Here is a 7073-nt window from a genome sequence, read left to right on the forward strand (position 1 = left end):
AAGAGTGAAGGATAGAGTCCAACAAGCAGCAAGAGAAAAGCAATTCCCCACATACAAGGGAAGCCACATGAGACTAAGCACTAACTACTTCTTGGGCACCATGAAGGAGAGAAGGTAAAGGTATATAAATCATTTAAGAACCTGAAAGAGAAAAATTGTGCACCATGAATTCTTTATCCAGCAAAGCTGTCTTCAAAAGTGTGGGAGGGAGCAGTGCAATGGTGGTTCAGTGGCAGAAATCTCACCTGCCATGCTGGAGACCCTGGTTCGATTACTGGAGCTTGCCCATGCAAAAAAAAAAAATGGGGGAGAAAATTTTTGTTACTGAGACCTCTCTTACAAGAAAAACTAAAGGGAATTCTGTCAGCTTAAAAAAAAAAAGAAGAAAGAGAGATCTGGTAGGGGGCACAAAAGTGAAGAGTGTTAGTAAGGGTAACTTAAAGGATAAAAAGAGAGAGATAAAAAATAGGTCTGACAAATAAAAACAGAAGGATAAGGTGATTGAATCAGGAACTGCCTTTACAGTTATAACTTTGAATTTTAATGGATTAAACTCCCCAATGAAAAGACACAGATTGGTAAAATGCATTAAAAATATGATCCATCTATATGCTGTTTACAAAAGACTCATCTTATGCCTAAACATACGATAGGTTGAAAGTTATAGGATGAGAAAAGATATTCAATGCAAGTAGTAACTAAAAGAAGGCTGGGGTAGCTAAACTAACAATAGACAAAATAGTCTTTAATAATAGACGTAATAGAATTTAAATGTAAAGATGTCATAAGAGACAAGGAAGGACACTACATATTAATAAAGGGGGACATTCTCACCAAGAAGAAATAACAATCATAAATGTTTATGCACCCAATCAAGGAGCTTCGAAGTACATGAAACAAAACTGTCAAAATTGAAGGGAGCAATCAATATTTCTACAACAATTGTCCAAGACTTCAACACACCACTCTCTTTTATAGACAGAACAACCAGATAGAGGATCAATAAGGAAATAGTGAATCTAAAAAATACGGTAAATGAAATACATATATATATATATACATATAGCTACACCCCAAAACACCAGGAGATACATTCTTCTCAAGTGTTCATGGAACATTCTCTAAGACAGATCACATGCTAGGGCATAAAACAGGTCTTAATAATTTTAAAACAGTTGAAATTATTCACAACACTTTCTCTGATCATAATGGAATGATGCTGGAAATCAACATCCATGGAAGAACTGGCACTTTCACAAATTTGTAGTGATTAAACAATACATTCTTAAACAATCTGTGGGTCAAAGAAGAAATTGCAAGAGAAATCAGTAAATATCTGGAGACAAATGAAAAAAAGAATACAACATATCAAAACCTATGAGGTGGGGTGGTGCGATGGTGGCTCTGTGGCAGAATTCTCACCTGCCATGCCAGAGACCTGGGTTCAATTCCTGGTGCCTGTCCATGCAAGAAAAAAAAAAAAAAGTAATTGAGAAACCCTAGAGATGAAGTGAAGGCAGTGCTGAGAGGGAAATTTATAGCTCTAAATGCCTACATTGAAAAGGAGGAGGCAAAATCTATCTGGAAAAAAAAAAACCTAATTGAACAACTGACAAAACTAGAGGCAGAGCAACAAACTAACCTTAAAGCTAAGGTTAAATTCTGATATTAAATCAGAAATAAATGAATTGAAGAACAAAAAAATTATAGGGACAATCAATACAACCAAAATAGTTTCTCTGAGAAGAGAAACAAGATTGATAAAACCTTAGCTAGCCAGGCAAAGTCAAAAAGAGAGAAGATGCAAATAAACTAAATCAGAAATGGGGGTGGGGTATTACCATGGACCTTGAAGAAATTTTAAAAAAACCACAGGATATTATGAAAACTGTATGCCAACAAACTAGACGACATAGATGAAAATGGACAATTTCCTAGAAACACATGAACAACCTATACTAACTCAAGAAAAAAATAAAAGACCTCAACAGTCCAATCACAAGTGAATAGATTCAATTAGTTATCAAAAAACTACCTACAAAGAAAAGCCCACAGCCAGATGGCTTCACAGAGGAATTTTACCAAACATTCCGAGAAGAACTAACATCATTCATGCTCAAACTCTTCCAAACAAATAAAGAAAAAAGACTCTATCTATCCATTCTATGAAGCAAACATCACTCTGATTCAAAGTCTGATAAACAGACAAATCTTTCTAATGAATCTAGATACAAAAATTCTCAACAAAATACTTGCAAATCAAGTCCAACAGCACATAAGAGAATTATATGCCATGACCAAGTGAGGTTTATTCCAGGCATGCAAGAGTGATTCAACACAAGAAAATCAATCAATGTAATACAACACATTAACAAATTGAAAAGTAAAAATCACATGATCATGATCAATGCAGAAAAGGCATTCAACAAAATCCAGCATCATTTCTTGATAAAAACACTCCAAAAAATAGGAATCAAAGGAAACTTCCTCAATATGATAAAGGGCATCTATGGAAAACCCACAGCCAGCATTGTATCCAATGGTGAGAGACTGAAAGCCTTCTAACTAAAATAGGAAATGAGACAAGGATGCCCATTGTCACCACTGCCATTCAACATTGTGCTAGAAGTTCTAGCTAGAGAAACTAGGTAAGAAAAAGAAATAAAAAGCATCCAAATTGGAAAGGAAGAAATAAAACTCTCATTATTTGCGTATGACATGATCCTATATTTGAAAAATCATGAGAATTTTATGATAAAGTTCCTAGGGCTAATAAGTGAATTCAGCAAAGTGACAGGATAAAAAATGAATGCACAAAAATCAGTAGTGTTTCTATACGTTAGAAATGACCTAATTAAGGAGTCAATTAAGAAAAAAAATTCCATTCACAATAGCAACTAAAAGGACCAAGTATCTATGAACAAACTTAACCAAGGACACAAAGGACCTCTGTACAAAAAACTATGAAACATTGCTAAAAACTAAACAAAGAAGACCTAACTATGGGGAAAGACATTCTGTGTTCATAGATAGGAAGATTAAACGTTGTTAAGATGTCAGGTCCATCCAAATTGATCTACAAATTCAATGCAATACCAATCAAAATTCCGACAACCTACACTTCAGACCTGGGAAACTTTGTTATCAAATTTATTTGGAAGGGAAAGGGGTTTTGACTAGCCAAACACATCCCACAAAAGAGAAATAAAGTGGGAGGACTTACACTTCCTGACTTGAAATCTTATTATGAAGCCACAGTGGTCAAAACAGTATGGTATTGGCACAAAAATACCATATTGATCAATGGAATCAAATTGATACCTCAGAAATAGATCCTTAGATCTATAATCAACTGATTTTTGGCAAGGCTTCCAAATCCACTGAACTGGAACAGAATATTCTCTTCAATAAATGGAGGTGGGAGAGCTGGATATCCCTACCCAAAGGAATGAAAGAGAACCCTTACCTCATACACTATGCAAAAATTAACTCAAAGAGGATAAAAGACCTAAATATTAGAGTCAGTAATATAAAATGCCTGATAGAAAGTATCTATCAGACTCAATGATAGGAAGTAGCTTTTTAGATCTTACACCCAAAGCACAAACAATGAAAGAAAAAAAATAGATACATGGAAGTTCTCAAACCTGAACATTTATAGGCTTCAAAGCCTTTGTCAAAAAGGTGAAGAGGCAACCAACTCAATGGGAAGAAATATTTGGTAACTATGTATCTGATAAGGTTATCAGTATCCTACAACACAATAAAAGAACAAAAAAAAACATTATAAAAATGGGAAAAATATGAATAGACATTTCTTTGGAAAATAAATACAAATGGCCAAAAAGTACATGAAAAGATGTTCATCTACATTGGCTGTTAGGGAAATGTGAATCGGAACACAAGGAGATATCATCTCACACATATAAGAATGATTGGTATTAAACAAACAGGAAACTACAAATGCTGGAGAGAATATGGGTTAATAGTGACACTTATCCACTGCTGGTGGGATTGTCAAATGGTACAGCTGGTGCGGAAGACAGTGTGACATTTTATCAGAAAACCAAATATTTAGTTACCCTACAACTCCACAATTCTGCTACTCAGTATGTACCCGTAAGATCTGAAAGCAGTGACATGAACAGACATTTGCACACTGATGTTCACAGCAGCATTATTTGCAATTGCCAAAAGATGGAAATACTTCAAGTGTCCATCAACAGATGAGTGGATAATCAAAATATGGTATACACATATGACAGGATACTATGCAGAAGTAAGGAGAAAAGAGGTCCTGAAGCATGTGACAGCATGGATGGCCCTTGAGGACATAATGCTGAGTGAAATAAAACACAAAAGGGACTAGCAGCGGCTCTTGGTGCAGCGGGAACGGGGCGAAGCGGCCTGCGCCCAAGGAGCGCACAACACAGCCCAGAACGTACCGTCACCGCTGCCCCCACAGCTGCCCACTCGGGATCTCCACCGGCCTCCGCGCGCGCACGATGCCTTCGGCCACCAGCCACAGCGGCAGCGGCAGCAAGTCGTCCGGACCGCCACCCGCGTCGGGCTCCTCTGGGAGTGAGGCAGGGGCCGGGGCAGCTGCGCCGGCTTCTCAGCACCCCGCAACCGGCACCGGCGCTGTCCAGACCGAGGCCATGAAGCAGATTCTCGGGGTGATCGACAAGAAACTTCGGAACCTGGAGAAGAAAAAGGGCAAGCTTGATGATTACCAGGAACGAATGAACAAAGGGGAAAGGCTTAATCAAGATCAACTGGATGCAGTATCTAAGTACCAGGAAGTCACAAATAACTTGGAATTTGCAAAAGAATTACAGAGGAGTTTCGTGGCATTAAGTCAAGATATTCAGAAAACAATAAAGAAGACAGCACGTCGGGAGCAGCTTATGCGAGAAGAAGCCGAACAGAAACGTTTAAAAACTGTACTTGAGCTACAATATGTTTTGGACAAATTGGGAGATGATGAGGTGCGAACTGACCTGAAACAAGGCTTGAATGGAATTCCGATACTGTCTGAAGAGGAATTGTCATTGTTGGATGAATTTTATAAGTTAGTGGACCCTGAACGGGACATGAGCTTGAGGTTGAATGAGCAATATGAACATGCCTCCATTCACCTGTGGGACTTGCTGGAAGGGAAGGAAAAGTCTGTATGTGGAACAACCTATAAAGCTCTTAAGGAAATTGTTGAGCGTGTTTTCCAGTCAAACTATTTTGACAGTACTCACAACCACCAGAATGGGCTATGTGAGGAAGAGGAGGCACCCTCAGCACCAACAGTTGAAGACCAGGTTGCTGAAGCTGAACCTGAGCCAGCAGAAGAATACACGGAACAAAGTGAAGTTGAATCAACAGAGTATGTAAATAGACAATTTATGGCAGAAACACAGTTCAGCAGCAGTGAAAAGGAGCAGGTAGATGAGTGGACGGTTGAAACAGTTGAGGTGGTAAATTCACTCCAGCAGCAACCACAGGCTGCGTCTCCTTCAGTACCAGAACCTCACTCTTTGACTCCAGTGGCTCAGGCAGATCCCCTTGTGAGAAGACAGCGAGTGCAGGATCTTATGGCTCAAATGCAGGGGCCCTATAATTTCATACAAGATTCAATGCTGGATTTTGAAAACCAGACACTTGATCCTGCCATTGTATCTGCACAACCCATGAATCCAACACAAAGCATGGACATGCCCCAGCTTGTTTGCCCTCCAGTTCATTCTGAATCTAGACTTGCTCAACCTAATCAAGTTTCTGTACAACCAGAAGCTACACAGGTTCCTTTGGTTTCATCCACAAGTGAGGGGTACACAGCACCTCAGCCCTTGTATCAGCCTTCTCATGCTACAGAGCAACGACCACAAAAGGAACCAATTGACCAGATTCAGGCAACAATCTCTTTAAATACAGACCAGACTACAGCATCATCATCCCTTCCTGCTGCTTCTCAGCCTCAGGTGTTCCAGGCTGGGAGAAGCAAACCTTTACATAGCAGTGGAATCAATGTAAATGCAGCTCCATTCCAATCCATGCAGACGGTGTTCAATATGAATGCCCCAGTTCCTCCTGTTAATGAACCAGAAACTTTAAAGTACCAAAATCAGTACCAGCCTAGTTATAACCAGAGCTTTTCCAGTCAGCCTCACCAAGTAGAACAAACAGAACTTCAGCAAGAACAGCTTCAAACAGTAGTTGGCACTTACCATGGTTCCCAGGACCAGCCCCATCCTGTGACTGGTAATCACCAGCAGCCTCCGCAGCAGAATACTGGATTTCCTCGTAGCAGTCAGCCCTATTACAACAGCCATGGTGTGTCTCGTGGAGGCTCCCGTGGTGCTAGAGGTTTGATGAATGGATATCGGGGCCCTGCCAATGGATTCAGAGGAGGATATGATGGTTACCGCCCTTCATTCTCTAACACTCCAAACAGCGGTTATACGCAATCTCAGTTCAGTGCTCCCCGGGACTATTCTGGCTACCAGCGGGATGGATATCAGCAGAATTTCAAGCGAGGCTCTGGGCAGAGTGGACCACGGGGAGCCCCACGAGGTCGTGGAGGGCCCCCAAGACCCAACAGAGGGATGCCGCAAATGAACACTCAGCAAGTGAATTAATCTGATTCACAGGATTATGTTTAATCGCCAAAACACACTGGCCAGTGTACCATAATATGTTACCAGAAGAGTTATTATCTATTTGTTCTCCCTTTCAGGCAACTTATTGTAAAGGGACTGTTTTCATCCCATAAAGACAGGACTACAGTTGTCAGCTTTATATTACCTGGATATGGAAGGAAACTATTTTTAATCTGCATGTTCTGTCCTAAGCGTCATTTTGAGCCTTGCACATGATAGATTCCTTACCCTTGCTTAGGAGTAAAACATATTTTATAGGGTGATAATATCTTCATAGTTAATTGAAGTGGTTTGGAAAAAGCAAGATTGACTTTTCTGACAGTGGATAAAATCTACAAATCAGCCCTAGAGTTGTTCAGTGGTAATTGAGGAAACTAAAATACATCCCATGAAAGGAAGATGGAAGGAGTGGAGTGTGGTTTG

At 39.8% G+C, this 7073-nt stretch overlaps 1 pseudogene; it reads left to right on the forward strand.

Moving 5' to 3' along the window:
* Positions 1–4370: 4370 nt before the first annotated feature.
* On the forward strand, positions 4371–6776 carry LOC143681545 (caprin-1 pseudogene; annotated as a pseudogene).
* Positions 6777–7073: the final 297 nt, after the last annotated feature.

The sequence above is a fragment of the Tamandua tetradactyla genome, chromosome 4 (genome assembly GCF_023851605.1).
Source record: "Tamandua tetradactyla isolate mTamTet1 chromosome 4, mTamTet1.pri, whole genome shotgun sequence".
In the NCBI taxonomy this organism is placed as follows: domain Eukaryota; kingdom Metazoa; phylum Chordata; class Mammalia; order Pilosa; family Myrmecophagidae; genus Tamandua; species Tamandua tetradactyla.